The 20,086-nt window shown below is 40.1% G+C and overlaps 1 non-coding gene across 1 annotated transcript; it reads left to right on the top strand.

Moving 5' to 3' along the window:
* Positions 1–16,006: 16,006 nt before the first annotated feature.
* On the top strand, positions 16,007–16,113 carry LOC141620633 (small nucleolar RNA R71). The gene has a single exon (XR_012532008.1). It is a non-coding gene; the product is annotated as a small nucleolar RNA R71 (small nucleolar RNA).
* Positions 16,114–20,086: the final 3,973 nt, after the last annotated feature.

Genomic DNA, 20,086 nt, shown 5'->3' on the forward strand with positions numbered 1-20,086 from the left:
GCCAATGGAAGGCCTATAGGGCCTGGTCGAGACGAGTTTTTCTTACTAAGTAAATGCTTGTTGGTTAGCTCTAATTAACTAAGAAATTAGGATCAATCATAGGCCTTTATCATTACCCATTTCTTGTTAACAATCTTCTCTTCCCCAACTTACCCAAGTGAACCCAAAGACCTTAGTTTTTATTCATTTGAGTAGAAAATAATTTCATTTAGTTTAGTCATTTATCTTGTTTGCATCTTAGTTTATAATCAACCAATCTTACTCTTGTTTGACTAAACTAGGATTTAAACCGACTAAGTATACACCCCCGCCATCTTTGTGCTCGACCCCGATTAAATAATACTTTTTAATTGGGTTTTATAAATTACTTTTGATTCGGAAGTAACGACTGATGCCTGTCGTTATGCACCAAAAATAATATTTATAATTTCCAACTACAACTATAGATAGCGGTAGCAGGGTCGAACCACAGAGAGGCAGATGCAATGATTAGTTGTCTAATTTCTAGTCTTTAGGGTAACAAATGTGTGGAGGTTTGCTTTGATTCGGTCTATAGCTAAAGGCAATGAAAAATAAATTAAACTAAGGAAATGTATTAAATCAAAAATAAAGAAGGGTACTAGGATGGTCGGTTCACTATAGTTTCGGCGGCAGCATACTAAGTAGGTCTAAATCAAACACATAAGGCGGGAAAACAAGAGGTCCTCTCGGTCCACTCTTAACAAGTAGCATCTTCCGATCTCGCTACGGGTCCCTAATAAAACTAGTACTGACTCTCGTCCTGAAAAGTGACTAATAACCTAAACTTTACCTATCTTTCGATCTCAGCATAGTTTAGTCATTTTAATTGGTGGTCTAACAACTTCCCCTATCTTTCGATCTAATGGGTCAGTCAAAACCTAAACATTCAACTAGTCGCGTGCACTCGATTCGTCAAATATAGAATTAAATCAATTAAAACGAAGGTAACACCTCACGTGGTCAGTCGATCGACTAGGTATGGCGGTCGATCGACTAACACACGATTTCAGGCCAAATTAATTCTAATGTCGCCTAACTACAGATTCCCTACATCCTAGCACGAATAAATTAGCTACTCAGGATTATTACGAAAACAACAACAAGATTGATGAAATAAACTACTGAATTCATGCTTGAATTAATAGAATAAAAGACTAGCATAAAACGATAATTATGGCTTCGGGAGATCTAACTTGCAATCCTATACTACGAATGGAAGCAACAAATTGAATAATAAAACAGAAGAATACTGTGTAAAGGATTTGTAAAGGGAAGATCAGAACCGAATGCAAAACCGAAACTTTATTAAAGAACAAACTAAACTATGAATGTTGAATTGTATTTCGAACTGAATGATAAAACCTAGATGAAAACTGAATGACTATTCTGTAAACCTAGCTTACGTTATATAGAATACAACGTAGTTCTTATTCCAAAACCTAATGTACAATGGGCTTCAAATTCCTCGATCTTTTAATTCACGTCTAAATCACGGTCTGGTCGATCGACCATGTTGCTCAGTCGATCGACCAACCTACGCTGAGCAGTAGCTTCTGATCTTCGTGCCTTGGTCGATCGACCAAAGGAATCAGTCGATCGACCACTGTAGCTGGTACTTTGCTTCAAAAACTTCATGTATTAGTCTTTCGGGCCTCGAAATGCGCACCAAGCTTGTTCCTTGCTTAAATACTTCATATCAAATGCAATGCAAGATACTCGGGGACGGATTTAGCTCAATATCTACTCATTTCCGCATAAATCTGCAATATTACATAAAAATACGAAAGTAGACGAAATGGGGCAAATAGTAGCATAAACTACATAAATGAGCTCTGAAATGCGTGTAAAATGAGGTGTAAAACATCATATAAAAGACACGCATCAAACTTCCCCAAACCAAACCCTTGCTTGTCCCCAAGCAAGAACTAGACTCGATCCTAAAACCTAATGGAACGATTTCAATCTCAGAGGAAATTCAAACCGAATAGCCTAAACCAATTTAATGCAATAACGAACAATCAATTAGCGTATGAATCATGCAAACGAGTTATGGAGTCGTTAAAAACTACTGAACCGTCAACTGTAGAGACTTATCAAATTGGACTCTCACGGGTCGCTCAAATCACTCAAATAAGCACAAGGTGAATATATGTAAAGATAGAAAGAAGTAATATTGTAAAGACGCTCACCTAACTACGACCTATAAGAACATGCCTGCGATTTAATATGAAAATAATCTCTACAACCGTACATATGCATTCCAACCAATCAAATGACCATGACACATGTCGAGGTATATATGGATATGTAAGGTAATGGGTAAGAAGAGGCAAAGATAATTATGGGAGTGTGGAGGTACAGGTGATCAAGCTAGTACCTAAACAGAACCATATGACAACATCCAACTTCTTGCTCAAAATTCAATAAAACCGGTGCTAATGATTAGCACCAATCTCGCAATCTCCATAAAACTAAATCAATCAACTCCCCATAAGATATAAATGCAACATGGGAGCAAAAATCGCCAATTAAATAAGGACTTGAATCATGCGAATTGATTTTTCTCTTTCGGGCGGCAGTCGATCGACCAAATCGGGCAGTCGATCGACCGTTTCAAACAGTACAACACTCTTTTTTTTCCTCTTTTTCGAATCATTTTCCTTCTTTTTTTTTCTTTTTCTTTGTTTCTTTCTTTCCTTCCTTTTTCATCTTCCCATCAACATCTCAAAAGAGCATATGCCACCAAAAACAAAGTAACAATCCCAACAACTAAACTACTAGCTTGACAAAGGCAGGCTATGTGTAGGATGTAGTAACGGGACAAAAAGGCTATTTTTGGCAGTGTGGAGCTTATGGGCAAAATGAATAAAGGGAAACCTCTACCACATGTGTCAACAAACCACAAACCAAATGCATACAGGTATTAAGCAGATTAAGTTCATACTTATGCAAATTAATGTAACATGTCTCATAAGGAGTAACTACTCACAATCCTAGATGAACTGGTCATGAATGACACCAGTTATAAGCTCTAAACCTCCGAAAATGATGTAGTTTACCAAAATCTAAGTCAAGTCTCAAGTTCAGCAAGAAATTTAACGAAAACTCGTAGATATGCAATAAGATTCTACTAATAACACATCAATTTAGCAAGGCTTAGGCAATAAAACATCTGAAAATGCAATGTCATTGATACCTGTCGAAGTGAGTATCAAAAATAATATTTATAATACCTAACTACAACTAGCAAGTGGTAGTAAGGGTCGATCCGCAGGGAGGTAGGGAGATAATAGTCGCTTTATATTTCAGTCTATCGGGTAACAGTGAGGGGGTTTTGATGAGAATTATAACTAAATCTAATGACATAAACTAAATAAACAAATAAAAGTAAATAAGGACGGTAAACAATGATAAAAGAAATGCTAAGACGGTCGGTTCACTATAGCTGCGATGGCACATAATCCTAGGTAAGTCCGAAATACAGTCGTGTAGGATGGGTAAAACAAGTCCTCTCGGTCCAAGTTAACTAGTAGCTCCTTTTGGCCTATGCTATCAGTCCCTAAGTCTCACTAATGCTAGCTCTCGCCCTGAAAAGTGATTCCTAAAGCCTAAATTACATTATCTCTCGATCTCAGCAATTTAGTCGTCTCAACTTGTTAATTAATGCCCTTCCCTATCTTTCGATCTATGGGTTGGTCAAAACTAAGCATCTAACAAGTCTCCTCTCGGTCTCATTTCTAGATATTGCACTTAACGAATCAAACAATGCTAATCAAACACGAAGACAGTCGATCGACCAGCTACCCCAGTCGATCGACAAACCGGCTCAGTCGATCGACTAGTTAAGCCAGTCGATCGACTAAGCCCTAATGCGGGGTTACCTATTCTACTGCCATCTACGCCATAGATCCCCTACATCTTAGCAAAGGGTGTTTAGCTACTCATAACGATGATAATAATAACAGCAAGATTAACAACTAAAGCGATTGATTTCATAATTAAATTAACTAAACAAATTACTAACATAAAACGAGAAATTGGCTTTGGGATTCTATCTAGCAAGAATTAACACTACAAAACGAATAAAGCAGTACTAAAATTTAAAGATTAAAATTACCGATATAAAGGAACAAGATGAATCCGAAAGCAAAGATGCAAACTTTATTGAAAATTCTAAACTAAAGATATGAATGTATGAAAGGAACTGTATGATACCAAGCTAATGAATCCCTCTTATTCTGAAACATAGGGTTAGTTATATAGGGATATCACGCACTCTTATTCCTAAACCTAAGTACACATTGGGCTTTCTAATTCTCGATCTTTTAATTTGCGCATCAGATCGCGTGGTGGTCGATCGACCACTGAGGCCAGTCGATCGACCAAAGGTGCTGTACAGAATTGCATTCTAACGATTCCTGCAGCGCGCACCGATCGTAAAATAGCTGCCATTTCTTCGTTACTTGGTCAAATCAGGAGTTCTATGCGGCGTTGGAAAGCTAAGAGGATAAGCTTTCACCTCCAATTAGAATCACTCGATTATCTATTCTAGAACTCGATATATAGCCATCTGAACGAGGCTGCAATATCGTGAAATGCTTCCTTGCTTGTTAAACTCGTACGCACCCTTGCTTTTGCTATCTTTAGGCCTTGAAACGCGCACCAAGCTCATTCCTCGAGTGAATACTCCATGTCAAATGCAATTCTAAGTACTTAGGGACGGATTCGGCTTGTTTTCCACTGAATCTTCATATTCCTACAAAATCACAAGAAAAGGAAGAAATACACGAAACAAGGGAAATAGTAGCATAAACTACTCAATTGAGCTCTGAAATGCGTGTGAAATGAGGTGCAAAACATCATATATTAGACACGCATCAAACTTCCCCAAACCAAACCCTTGCTTGTCCCCAAGCAAGAACTAGACTCGATCCTAAAACCTAATGGAACGAGTTCAATCTCAGAGCGAAATGCAATAAGTAACGCCTAAACCAATTTAATGCACAACTAACAATCAATTAGCATATGAATCATGCAAACGAGTTATGAAGTCGTAAAAAAACTGCTGAACCGTCAACTATAGAGACTTATCAAATTGGACTCTCACGGGTCGCTCAAATCACTCAAATAAGCACAGGTGAATATATGTAAAGATAGAAAGAAGTAATTTTGTAACGACACTCACCTAACTACGACCTATAAGAACATGCATGCAATCTAATATGAATGTGATCTCTACAACCGCACATATGCATTCCAACCAAACAGATGACCATGACACATGCCGAGGTAAATATGGGATATGTGAGGTAATGGGTAAGAAGAGGCAAAAATGAATTTGGATAAGAGGAGTTAAAGCCAAGCTAGTAACTACATGTCCAAATTATAACAACATCTAACTTCTTGCTCCAGATAAATCAATACAAAACGGTGCTAATGAGTAGCACTAATCTCACAATCTCCACAAAAAGTCAACTCCCCAAATGATAATAATAAAGCATGGGAGCAAAAATCGCCATTTGATAAAGACTTTGAATTATACGATTTTGATTTTCTTTTCTTTTCTTTTCTTTTCTTCCTTCTTTTCATTTTTTTCTTTTCATTTTTTTCTTTTTTCTTTTTCAATTCTATTTTCTCTTCCTTTATTTCCTCCTTTCAACATTCCACCAACCTTCTTATACAGAGCGATATAACCAAGATGCAATAAACACATTCCCACAACTACCAATACTAGCTCGGACAGGGTAGGCTAAATAATGGTATGTAGCTTATGGGACGAGAAAGCAAATTTGGCTATGTGAGGCTTATGGGTAAAATGAGAAAAGGGGACCTCTTCCACATGTGTCAACAAACCACAAACCGAATGCATACAGGTATTAAGCAGATTAAGTTCATATTTATGCATTTTGATGTAACATGTCTCATAAGGAGTAACTACTCACATTCCTAGATAAACTGGTCACAAATGTCACCAGTTATAGGCTCTAAATCTCAGAAAATATAAGTAGTTTGCCAAAAATCTAAGTCAAGTCTCAAGTTCAGCAAGAAATTTAACGAAAACTCGTAGACTATGCATATATGATTCTACTAATAACATGTTAATTAGCAAGGCTTAGGCATAAAACAGCTGCAAATGCAATGTCATCATTGAAATACTACCGTTCCGACTCAACCTATATGCTAAAATAAACGTGCATTTTGTTTGTATTTTTAAAATTTTCAATTTTTTTTTGAATTTTGTATATATATATAAAGAAATAAACAACAATGCAAGAAAAAATGTAAACGTGAATGCAAGCAAATGAAATGCAACGCAAAACCCTTCCCCAAACCAAATCACACAATGTCCCTATTGTGCAAAATCATGTAATGAGATAAAAGGAGAAATGGGAATTTTGCGATAAATTAACTAAATTTGACATAAAGAAAGACTTGGAAACTCACAAGACTTTAAGCGCAGCAAAAGGAAACCTCCCCAAACCAGCGTGAGCTAGGAGGTTTCAGTAGCCAGCAGTGCTACCAAAGGTACCTGAAAAGACAACCAATACCACGCGTAAAACGAGAAAACAATTATAAAACGCAAAATTATGTGCAAAAATGAGAAAACGGAAGAAATCAGAAATTAAGCGGAGAATAAAGTGAAGGGAATACTCCCTTAACTCCGCAAATCGATCAAACACAGCAGGGGAATGATCGATAACAGGTACAGCAGCGTAAGCCGGTCGATCTACCATAGCAGGCAGGCGATCGACCAAGTTGACACGAACAGAAGCTCCTGTAATTGTAGCAGTCAGTCGATCGACCAAGAAGGCGATCGATCGATCAAAATCTCTTTGTAAGTTCTGATTTCTTCAAATTAGCTCAATAAATTGAGCTAATATGGTCTATAAACCTGCGAATGCACATAATAACACGCCCAAAAATTGCGCAAACCCAAAAAACACATTCTAAAGTTTATAAAAATCCTAAGCAAACCAAACTAAGCGAAGTCTCGTGCACACGAAAAACGATAAATAGTCTAAAAAGCAATAAATTGTCTTAAAAAGATCTAAGAAACGAATAGATCAACGAAAACTGTGGAAAATCTCCGACCAAGGCTTCTGTCTACATGAAGTAGCTTCCGTAGTGCTCATCTCAGAAGCTGGACTCCAATCTACTCCGACTGGGATGCTCAATGGATCATCTCTAGCATCTTCCCAAGCATGGCCATCATCTTCTAGCTCTTCACACTCAAGATCCGACTCCGAAATTTTGACTAGCTCCTTGTTCTTGGGCTCCTCATCTGACTCCTCATCAGTTGCATAGCTAAGACATCCTAGACCGCCTCTCTGAACAATGGGCTCCTTCACAGCTGGAGCGATTAGCGGTTCTTTCTTCCCCAAACCGGTTCCTGCAACATCCAAAACGAAAGAATTGTCCTCCAATTTGCTCCCATTCTCAGGGGCGGAGGTGTCATAACAGAATAGGCACGGGTAATGAAGTAGGAGTGTCGAATGACACAACATAAGACTTACGAGTAGAAATCGCATTACAAGTCACAGGACACATAGCATCTTTCTTCCTATAAGTCTGGGCAAAACTAATGGACTTTGCTTCCCCACCTTAAAGGTCGGTGTCCCCGAGCCAACATCTATAATCGCACCGGCGGTGTGCGAAAATGGTCTACCCAAAATGATAGGAATATGAGCATCCTCGGGTATATCCAAGACAACGAAGTCAACAGGGAAGAAAAACTTTCCTATTTGCACAGAATGTCTTCTAAGACTCCTATAGGTGGACCGCAAAACGATCGACCATCTCATCTTTGTCATGCTAGTAACTGCAAACCTAGTCAATTTCAATTTTCTAGCTAGACTCAAAGGCATAACGCTAATGCTGGCTCCTAGGTCACATAATGCCTTCTCAATTGAGAAGGTACCAATATTACAAGGGACCGAAAAGCTACCCGGTCGCTAACTTGTGTGGAGCAGTGCGAGTCAAATAAGAGCTAGATTCTTCAGTTAAATTAAGAGACTCGACCCTATCAAGTTTCCGCTTCTTATTTAAAAGCTGTTTCATGAATTTCATGTAAGCGGGAACTTGATTTACCAACTCAAGAAAAGGTACTTGCACATTAAGACCATGAATGACATTTTTAAATTTTTCAAAGTATACCTCATCTTTCGTTGGTACCAGCCTCTCTGGATATGGGGCTTGCAAAAGTAACTTAGCCCTCTTCTCTAGGTCTCTCATACCGGCATCGGTGGACTTAGGCTGAAAATCCACCACTTTATCCTTGCTATAGCTCGAACCTTCTTCAGTCCGCCTCAGGAATGAACCATTGACCAACGTAGGGTCATACTTTGGAATCGGAACGGACCCATCAACATCTGGATCTTGCCTCGATAATTTTGGAGCCGTCATACCCCGAAATAAGTAGTCCCTCAAATTATCTGGCATTGGAGGGCAAAATGGTTCGTCATCCTTTGCTTCCTCAGTCGATCGACCAGTGGGGTCGGTCGATCGACTGGCTTCTTCAGGACCAGAAGCTGCAGTGTTGCGCAGACTGGTCGATCGACTGGGTGATATGGTCGATCGACCGTGATTACTGCTGATCGTCTTTTTCTCGCCCTTTTTCTTCTTCCCTTTTTCAGCAGCTTTCTCGGGTCCATCAAGAGCAGACCCGCTCCTCAGCGTCATTGCATGTACGGTCTTAATACGCTGATTCAGAGAGTGAAATTGACTTGGTATCTCAGCTGCGTTCTTGTCTAATGTAGCAATTTGAGATATCATCTTTGTGATTAAGGCCTGATTCGCCGCATTGCTTTTCTGTACCTCCACCATAAGCAGCTGCACTAGACTCGTCAACTCTGCAACTTCGTTTTTTAACTCTTGCTGTGACGGAGTGGATGGTGGTGGGGCTTCATAAGGAGGCACATATGGTTGATGCGGTGAAGTAGGAGCGCAATTATAAGAATTGTCGAGCTGAAGTTGATGAAAAGCAAACACCTTCTCATTAGGGTGCCTGCATGCCTCAGATGTGTGTCCCGCTCCGCCGCATCTCCCACAAAACAAAGACTACTTTCTCTTCGAGAATGGAACATGAGTGGACTCTCCCGATGTCTTGCAAATAAACAACACTAAAGAAGAAGATAAGAACGCCTCAAGGTACTCGGTCTTCCCTTGAGGCGAAAAATGACTAAAACGAAAAACAACTAAAACTAGCGCTGCCTCCCGGCAACGGCGCGCAAAATTTGATACACATCGAAGTGAGTATCAAAAATAATATTTATAATACCTAACTACAACTAGCAAGTGGTAGTAAGGGTCGATCCGCAGGAGGTAGGGAGATAATAGTCGCTTTATATTTCATCTATCGGGTAACAAAGAGGGGTTTTGATGAGAATTATAACTAAATCTAATGACATAAACTAAATAAACAAATAAAAGTAAATAAGGACGGTAAACAATGATAAAAGAAATGCTAAGACGGTCGGTTCACTATAGCTGCGATGGCACATAATCCTAGGTAAGTCCGAAATACAGTCGTGTAGGATGGGTAAAACAAGTCCTCTCGGTCCAAGTTAACTAGTAGCTCCTTTCGGCCTATGCTACCAGTCCCTAAGTCTCACTAATGCTAGCTCTCGCCCCGAAAAGTGATTCCTAAAGCCTAAATTACATTATCTCTCGATCTCAAAGAATTTAGTCGTCTCAACTCGTTAATTAATGCCCTTCCCTATCTTTCGATCTATGGGTTGGTCAAAACTAAGCATCTAACAAGTCTCCTCTCGGTCTCATTGCTAGATATTGCACTTAACGAATCAAACAATGCTAATCAAACACGAAGACAGTCGATCGACCAGCTACCCCAGTCGATCGACAAACCGGCTCAGTCGATCGACTAGTTAAGCCAGTCGATCGACCAAGCCCTAATGCGGGGTTACCTATTCTACTGCCATCTTGATGTGACCATAATTGGCGCATATTTAGCCCCCGAATTACCCTTGTTTCCATGCTTTTTAGTGCTTATTTGGGTCATTTCTTATCTTTAGTTCTTTGTTTTGCATATTCTTTGAGATTTTGATCCCTTGGTAGGAAAGGAGTAAGAATCTTGCATTTTCATGGCAAATCAAGACTAAATTGATCAAATTCAATGACCAAGCATCAAGGAGGGACAAGATTAGAAGGCCTTTGTACATATCATAGTAGAAGAGCAATGTTGAGAAAGGATCCTTGAGTCCCCAAGGAAATCCCCAAGGAATTTATGAAGAAAAGGGAAGAAAAAGAAGAAGTATCACGCTGACTGACAATCCGAGCGGATTGTCATCAATCCGCCCGTCCCGCCTATCCACAATCCGAGCGTCCCAGTGGAATCCGCTCGGATTCCCCTCAAAGAATCCGCCCGGATTCCCCAGAATCCGCTCGGATTCCATCGAGCAAATCCGGCCGTCCCGACCCTAATCCGCCCGGATTCCTTCACAGCGCGGGTTGCCTTCTTCAAGCTACGAAAAGAGAAGCCCTTCTCTCAGAAAATACCGGAGTCTCCTTGCTCTACTTAAAAAGTGTAATTACTAGTTTAGCCCTTAGTTAACCCTAATGCATCCTCCCTAATTTTCACTATAAATACCCCATTAGTCTAATTAGAGGTGCATGTTCTTCTTATCAATAATTAGTGTAGTTAATATCAATCAAATCTCTCTTCAATATTGTAATCAAGTATTAATCAAGTTTTAATCCAAGTTTTAGTTCTTTAATCTCTCTTTTGTTCATCCTTTATTTTGGGTAATTGAAGATTATTTGGGTTATTATTGGGAGATTGACAACCTCTCAATCTAGCATTCAAGTACTTCTATTATTCTTGCTTTATTATTGGAATCATTAGTAGGTATAATCTCTTAATCCCTTTTTAATTATTGTTAATTACTTTCATTTATTCATCATGTTTCATATTGTTGGTATGATTGACAACCTTGCTAGCATGATTAACATGATAATGAGTGAGTAGTCTCTTAGCTAGGGTTAATGGGTGATTAGGGAAACCAACATGGGGAATGATTCATGCTTAAATTAATATGCTTTCATATCTTATTTGCTTGCTTGTTTTGATCTCAACTCATGCACATGTTATATTTGATGAAATGCTAAGCCTATGAATCCTTGCATTTACTATCATCTCCTATCTTTTCAATGAGACTTGTAAGACATAACCCAACTCGAGTCTCATTAGACCATGCATGTTGTTGAGTAGGGAAGATTAAGTCGACTTGTAGGTGTTGTACAATCTAATCGATTCGGCTCCGGGACCCAAACTTTCCTAGGATTGTAAGATATAACCCAACTCGATCCATCACAACAATAATTGCTTGCTTATAATTTGAGAACATGTTTGTATGATCATATCCCATGATTCCCCTATGATCCCATGACACCCTAGTGCCTTTAATCAATTGTTTACACCCCTTTAATTCATCTTGCTTGTTTATTTTCATTGTTATTCTAGTTTAGTAACCTTCTACATCAACCCAATTTGCGACACCCCTTAGACACCACTAGTTACAATAGAAATCTCATTTCAACTCCCGTCCCTTGGGATCCGACCTTTACTTGCCTCTTTACTAATTGTAGAGTTGCTTGTTAAGCTATAAATTGTGTTTTGATTCGACCGTGACCAACGACCACATCTATTTATTTGTGAATGCTAAACGGACCGATCACATCTACGCCATAGATCCCCTACATCTTAGCAAAGGGTGTTTAGCTACTCATAACGATGATAATAATAACAGCAAGATTAACAACTAAAGCGATTGATTTCATAATTAAATTAACTAAACAAATTACTAACATAAAACGAGAAATTGGCTTTGGGATTCTATCTAGCAAGAATTAACACTACAAAACGAATAAAGCAGTACTGAAATTTAAATATTAAAATTACCGATATAAAGGAACAAGATGAATCCGAAAGCAAAGATGCAAACTTTATTGAAAATTCTAAACTAAAGATATGAATGTATGAAAGGAACTGTATGATACCAAGCTAATGAATTCCTCTTATTCTGAAACATAGGGTTGGTTATATAGGGATATCACGCACTCTTATTCCTAAACCTAAGAACACATTGGGCTTTCTAATTCTCGATCTTTTAATTTGCGCATCAGCTCGCGTGGTGGTCGATCGACCATTGAGGCCACTCGATCGACCAAAGGTGCTGTACAGAATTGCATTCTAACGATTCCTGCAGCGCGCACCAATCTTAAAATAGCTGCCATTTCTTCGTTACTTGGTCAAATCAGGCGTTCTATGCGGCGTTGGAAAGCTAAGAGGATAAGCTTTCACCTCCAATTGGAATAACTAGATTATCTACTATAGAACTCGAGATATAGCCATCTGAACGAGGCTGCAATATCGTGAAATGCTTCCTTGCTTGTTAAACTCGTACGCACCCTTGCTTTTGCTATCTTTAGGCCTTAAAACGCGCACCAAGCTCATTCCTCGAGTCAATACTCCATGTCAATGCAATGCTAAGTACTTAGGGACGAATTCGGCTTGTTTTCCACTGAAATCTTCATATTCCTACAAAATCACATGAAAAGGAAGAAATACACGAAACAAGGGAAATAGTAGCATAAACTACTCAATTGAGCTCTGAAATGCGTGTGAAATGAGGTGCAAAACATCATATATTAGACACGCATCAGTCATCATTGAAATACTACCGTTCCGACTCAACCTATATGCCAAATTAAACGTGCAATTTTTTGAATTTTTCAAAATTTTTTTTTTTGAATTTTCTGTATATATGAGAAAAGAAATAAACAATGCAAACTGAACTGTAAACGTGAATGCAAGCAAATGAATTGCGACGCAAAACCCTTCCCCAAACCAAATCGCACAATGTCCCCATTGTGCTAAATCATATAATGAAATAAAAGAGAAATGGGAATTTGCGTTAAAATAAATAAATATGACATGAGATAGGACTCGGAAACTCACAAGACTTTAAGCGCAGCAAAAGGAAACCTCCCCAAACCAGCGTGAGCTAGGAGGTTTCAGTAGCCAGCAGTGTTACCAATAAGTGCCTGAAAAGACAAACAATACCACGCGTAGAACGAGAAAACAAAATTGGGACGGTAAAATTATGTGCAAAATAAGAAAAACAGAAGAAATCACATAATTATATGAAATTAAGCGGGGAATAAAGTGAAGGGAATACTCCCTTGACTCCGCAAATCGACCAAACACAGCAGGGGAATGATCGATAACAGGTGCAAACTCTGGGTGGTCGATCGACCACATCACCCGATCGATCGACCAATGTGAACAAGAACAGAGCTTACGAATTAGCGACCCGATCGATCGACCAAAGGAGGTAGTCGATCGACTGGAAAACCTGCTGTAACTTCCTGATTTCGTCTAATTAGCTCAATAAATTGAGCTATCAAGGTCTATAAACCTGCAATTACACACAATAACGCGCCCAAAATTGCGCAAAACCCAAAGCAATAGTCCAAAATGTATAAAATCCTAAGCAAACTTAAAAGAGCGAAGTCTCGCGCACACAAAACAATAAAAAGAGTTTAACGAAAGCAAAAAAAACAATGTTTTAGAAAAGCATTCGATCAACTAATAGTTTATCAAGAACGGCCACGGAATGGCCCACTTGGTTGGCTTCTGGCTACTAGAGGTAGCCTCAACAGTGCTCATCTTCTTAGCTGCACTCTTCTCAACTCCGACATCCGCTGAACTCAACGGATCAACAGCTTCATCATCCTCCCAAGCAATGACCTCTTCTGGCTCATCAAAGTCCAAGTCAGACTCCCTCACTTTGACTGGCTCATCTTCAAGCTCCTCATCAGTGCCATAGCTAAGACATCCTAGGCCGCCTCTTGAGACGATTGGCTCCCTCACACCGGAGCAACAGCGCTCTTCCTTCCCCAAACCAGCTCCTGCGATATCAGAAATAGACAAATCTTCCTCCAATTTGCTCCCAATCTGGGGCGGAGGGGTTATAACAGGAAGAGGTGTAGAGACAGGCATATCAGAAAGCACAAAATATGATTTTTTTAAGAAACCGTATTACAAGTTATTGGCCACATGGGGGCTTTCTTCTTAGCTGTTTGGGCAAAGACAATAGAATGCTTTCCTACCTTGAAGGTCAAAGTCCCTGAACAAACATCTATAATCGCACCGGCGTGTGCGAAAATGGACTACCCAGTATGATGGGAATGTGGGCATCCTCAGGCATATCTAGTACAACGAAGTCAACAGGGAAGAAAAACTTTCCTATTTGAACAGGAATGTCCTCTAAGACTCCTATTGGCTGGACCGCAGATCGGTCAGCCATCTGTACTGTCATATCGGTGACTGCAAACCTAGTCAATTTCAATTTCCTAGCTAGACTCAAAGGCATAACGCTAATGCTAGCTCCTAAGTCACATAATGCCTTCTCAATTGAGAAGGTACCAATATTACAAGGAACGGAGAAGCTACCTGGGTCAGCTAATTTATGTGGTGCAGTATGGGTTAAATAAGAGCATGACTCTTCAGTGAGTGCGATAGTATGCACAGTTTCAAGTGACTTCTTCTTAGACAAAAGTTGTTTCATGAATTTCGTGTAAGTAGGCACTTGATTTACTAATTCAAGGAAAGGAACTTGTACATTTAAGCTACGAATAACCTTTTCAAACTTATTAAATGATACCTGTTCCTTCGTCGGCACCAATCTCTCCGGATAAGGGGCTGTAAGAAGTAACTTAGCCCTCTCCTCTAAATCTCGCACGCCGGCATCGGTGGACTTAGGCTGAAAGTCCACAACCTTCTCCTTGTTGTAGCTTGATCCCTCTTCAGACCGTCTCAAATGTGAACCATTAATCGACATAGGGTCATATTTCGGAACCGGGACTGACCCATCAGCATTCGGGTCTTGCCTCAATACTTTCGGGGCGGTCGTACCCCGAAACAAGTGGTCCCTCAAGTTATCAGGCATTGGAGGGCGAAAAGAATCACCTTCAGCAGCGCTGTCAGTCGATAGACCAGGTTGGTCAGTCGATCGACTGACTTCTACAAGAACAGAAGCTACTGTTTGTCGCAGACTGGTCGATCGACTGGGTATGTCAGTCGATCGACTGACATACCTGGTAGACGCCTTTTTCTTGCTACTATTTACCACGGCTTTGTTCTTGCTTGGTTCCGCCTCATCTTTTTCAGGGACATCCTCAACCATAACAGGCCCCTCAAGGTGGACCCACTCCTCAAAGTGATAGCATTAAGGGTATCTTTTTTATCAGTTTGTGTCGGTAAATGTCCCGGAGCTCGAGTTGTATTCTTGCTAGCCAATTGAGCAATTTGGCTCTCTAGCATCTTCATCTCGGCCTCTCTAGCTTGAGACTCTTTCAGCAACAAGTTCTTCAATTCAGTGAAATCGGAACCTTGGGATTGTTGCTGCTGCTGAGGAACATATGGAGGCTTTTGGTGCTGCTGCTGCTTATGAGGGGGCACATAATTCTGCTGCTGCTGCTGCTGTGGTGGTTGAGTCGGATTTAAGACATTTTGGCTACTCCACCTCAAGTTCGGATGGACATTCGACTCATAATAAGTGTTTGTCTGCCTGTAATGTTGAAAGGCAGCACAAGACTCAAAGGGACTAGGACAATTTTCTGAAACATGTCCCTCAGCTCCACATCTTTTGCGGCGAAAGGACCGTGTCTCAAACAAAGATTTACATGGTAAATCCCTCCTTTTGAAGCTCCTCTCAACTCGTACTTATCAAACCTTGTCGTGAGAGCTTCTAATGCGCTACTGAGAAGGAGATTCAGCTCTCTCCTTTGATTTCCCCTGGAATTCCCATACTCAGCTTTATGGGTGGCCAAGTCATCAATGATCTTCCACCCCTTAGTCTCTCCCATATTCTCCTGGAATCTGCCACTAGCTGCCGCATCCAAGATATCCCTCTGATCGTCATAGAGCCCATTGTAGAACTGATTGCATAGGCTCCATTTCTCAAACCCATGATGCGGAATGGTTCGCACCAGCTTCTTGAAACGCACCCACGCCTCATGAAAGTTCTCATCAGGACCCTGTTTAAAGCTCGTGATCTGAGCTCTAATGGCATTTGTCTTTGAGGCAGAGAAGTATTTCTTGTAGAATGCTAAGGCCGAGAGAATTCCATCGGTGATCCCATTAGCGGCTCGATCCAGGTCTCTGTACCACTCTCTCTTGCGGATCACGGGTGAGAATATAAATATTGTCTCTTTCACCTGGTCCTGGGTCACACCGGTCGGTGGGGGTATAGAGCAGCAATAGTCAATAAATATCTCCATATGCTTAGCTGCATCTTCATTTGCAGCTCCCCCGAATTGGTTCCTCTCAACCAAGTTGATATAAGAAGGCTTCGGTTCGAATTTTCTATCAGCTCCTGGTAATTCGAACCCCTTATATAGGTTCGCAGCTGTCGGCTCTGAGTGACTGGCTATAGTTGCTTCTTCAGCCATCTCTAGAAAATCTGGAGAAGTGACTGTCTCAGCTGATAAAGTAGAAACTGGAGACGAAGGTGGATCCTCTTCAAATAGAGCGTTCTCGTAGTAACTAGACAGAGTACTCAGCTCTTCCTCTGTCGGCAATACCCTAGATGATCGCCTCAACTCGCGCAAAGTCTTCTCAATCTCCGGATTGAACGGTAGTAATTCACCACCCTGTGATCTGCGCATAAGAAGAAACTACAAAAAGAATATGAGAATAGTTTAAGGAACGAATGTCCCTTAAACTAAGAAACAGACTAAAATAAAACAACTAAAAATTAGAACAATTGCCTCCCCGGCAGCGGCGCCAAAATTTGATGCCTGTCGTTATGCACCAAAAATAATATTTATAATTTCCAACTACAACTATAGATAGCGGTAGCAGGGTCGAACCACAGAGAGGCAGATGTAATGATTAGTTGTCTAATTTCTAGTCTTTAGGGTAACAAATGTGTGGGGGTTTGCTTTGATTCGGTCTATAGCTAAAGGCAATGAAAAATAAATTAAACTAAAGAAATGTATTAAATCAAAAATAAAGAAGGGTACTAGGATGGTCGGTTCACTATAGTTTCGGTGGCAGCATACTAAGTAGGTCTAAATCAAACACATAAGGCGGGAAAACAAGAGGTCCTCTCGGTCCACTCTTAACAAGTAGCATCTTCCGATCTCGCTACGGGTCCCTAATATCACTAGTACTGACTCTCGTCCTGAAAAGTGACTAATAACCTAAACTTTACTTATCTTTCGATCTCAGCATAGTTTAGTCATTTTAATTGGTGGTCTAACAACTTCCCCTATCTTTCGATCTAATGGGTCACTCAAAACCTAAACATTCAACTAGTCGCGTGCACTCGATTCGTCAAATATAGAATTAAATCAATTAAAACGAAGGTAACACCTCACGTGGTCAGTCGATCGACTAGGTATGGCGGTCGATCGACTAACACATGATTTCAGGCCAAATTAATTCTAATGCCGCCTAACTACAGATTCCCTACATCCTAGCACGAATAAATTAGCTACTCATGATTATTACGAAAACAACAACAAGATTGATGAAATAAACTACTGAATTCATGCTTGAATTAATAGAATAAAAGACTAGCATAAAACGATAATTATGGCTTCGGGAGATCTAACTTGCAATCCTATACTACGAATGGAAGAAACAAATTGAATAATAAAACAGAAGAATACCGTGTAAAGGATTTGTAAAGGGAAGATCAGAACCGAATGCAAAACCGAAACTTTATTAAAGAACGAACTAAACTATGAATGTTGAATTGTATTTCGAACTGAATGATAAAACCTAGATGAAAACTGAATGACTATTCTGTAAACCTAGCTTACGTTATATAGAATACAACGTAGTTCTTATTCCAAAACCTAATGTACTATGGGCTTCAAATTCCTCGATCTTTTAATTCACGTCTGAATCACGGTCTGGTCGATCGACCATGTTGCTCAGTCGATTGACCAACCTACACTGAGCAGTAGCTTCTGATCTTCGTGCCTTGGTCGATCGACCAAAGGAATCAGTCGATCGACCACTGTAGCTGGTACTTTGCTTTAAAAACTTCGTGGATTAGTCTTTCGGGCCTCGAAATGCGCACCAAGCTTGTTCCTTGCGTAAATACTTCATGTCAAATGCAATGCAAGATACTCGGGGACGGATTTAGCTCAATATCTACTCATTTCCGCATAAATCTGCAATATTACATAAAAATACGAAAGTAGACGAAATGGGGCAAATAGTAGCATAAACTTCATAAATGAGATCTGAAATGCGTGTAAAATGAGGTGTAAAACATCATATAAAAGACACGCATCAACGACAAATCCGACCTATCAATTACATTAATAAAATGTTCTTTGATTGGAGTTTTGAAACCCTACCTCGGGAAACCGAAATGGTAACGCTTCAATTATCTTGGCCGAATAGTTGGGGTGTTACAATACTTACCCAAATGTCCACATGTATGAATATTGCCACATAATAACATATCATCAAACCCTAATTACCACTGCTCATGTTATAATGCATCTACAGTGTTACTAATGTAAAACAATGCACAAATAAATATTCATATCACCAAAGCTAAGTAGGGAAACCCCACCTCTTGCTAGTCTTCCACAAACATCAAGCTAAGGGGCTAGAAGTGCTCCTCAATGAAGTCTCCTCCTACATAATCCATATCTAACATTACTACAACATACTACAACAATAACCATACTAATTAACCTCTAATTACCTCATTTAATTAGTCATAACCCTAATTAATTCCTTAAAACCACATACTAATCAAATTAGGGTTTATTAATTAAAGACAAAAGGAAGAAAGTGAATATAATCTTACCACAATATGAATAAATGGCATGAACAAGGATTTAGGAAGTAAATCTTCAAAGATATGTGTTGAATCTTGCTGATAAGGTGAATAATGTATATGAGAGGTTTTGGAGATTAAAAGATAAGGTAGAGAGTGATATGGGTCAAGGAAAATCTGAAAATATGGTGTTTAAAGATGATAAGGCCACCTACCATTTCTCGTGTAAAACAATGAAAAGCGACAGGGCACTCAGTCGAGTGCTCGGTCCACTCAGTCGAATGAAGCTCCACTCGGTCGAGTGAACCGCCACTCAGCCGAGTGACCCTGTTTCAGAAACTTTCTGAAACTCCCCAGATGTCACTCGGTCGAGTGAGCTACACTCGGTCGAGTGAACTACCTACTCGGTCGAGTACAGCCATAGAAACTACGAGGTATTACATTAGTAAACCGAAAAATGGATCGCAATTCAGATTACTAATCATATTTTGAAGACCTACATCAAGTTTTATGCAATGGTTTAAAGCTTGATACAGTATTGTAAAACCATTTTTTAGAGTAACTACTTTTACTCTAATTAACATGGAATGCGATTTTCTTGTGAATTGATCTTTTACACAAGGGCTATGCTCTTTCATGTACAAGTTTAATTTATTTTTTCATGGACATAATTTGCTTCTTTAATCCTTCATTTCAACTCTCAAATTTTCAATATTTTGTTTCTCTATTCAGATCTCCCGGCCCTTTTGAATTCTACCACCTCCACCCCCCACCCCCACCCCACCCCCCCCCCCTCCCCCTCCCCGCACCACCGCTTGTGCTTGCCGCCGACCACTGCCCCTTTCCCTCGCTTCCCTTTGCAAGCGATGGCCACCGCACTGCATGTCGACACTCGACCACCACCTTCCTTCCCTCGCCTCCCTGCATGTATCCAAAACAGACATGCTATCACCTCAAGCCACCACCATCAAACACCTCAGGCCACCACCTTGACCACTTGCATGTCGGTCGGCCCGCCTACCTCTGACGCTCCCTCTGTAGATGACCTTCCCACCGCCACCAACGTCCCCTCCCCTGCCACCCTAGCCACCCCTTCTTCCATAAACCCTAATTTCAAAAATCCTAATTCAATCTAACCCTAATTTAACATATACATGACTACTTACATCTACGTGCTACACAAATGAATGAAGTAATTAGTGAAACAAGAATCATTATTTGATTATGAGAAACAAGAT

This window comes from Silene latifolia, chromosome 1 (genome assembly GCF_048544455.1).
Source record: "Silene latifolia isolate original U9 population chromosome 1, ASM4854445v1, whole genome shotgun sequence".
In the NCBI taxonomy this organism is placed as follows: domain Eukaryota; kingdom Viridiplantae; phylum Streptophyta; class Magnoliopsida; order Caryophyllales; family Caryophyllaceae; genus Silene; species Silene latifolia.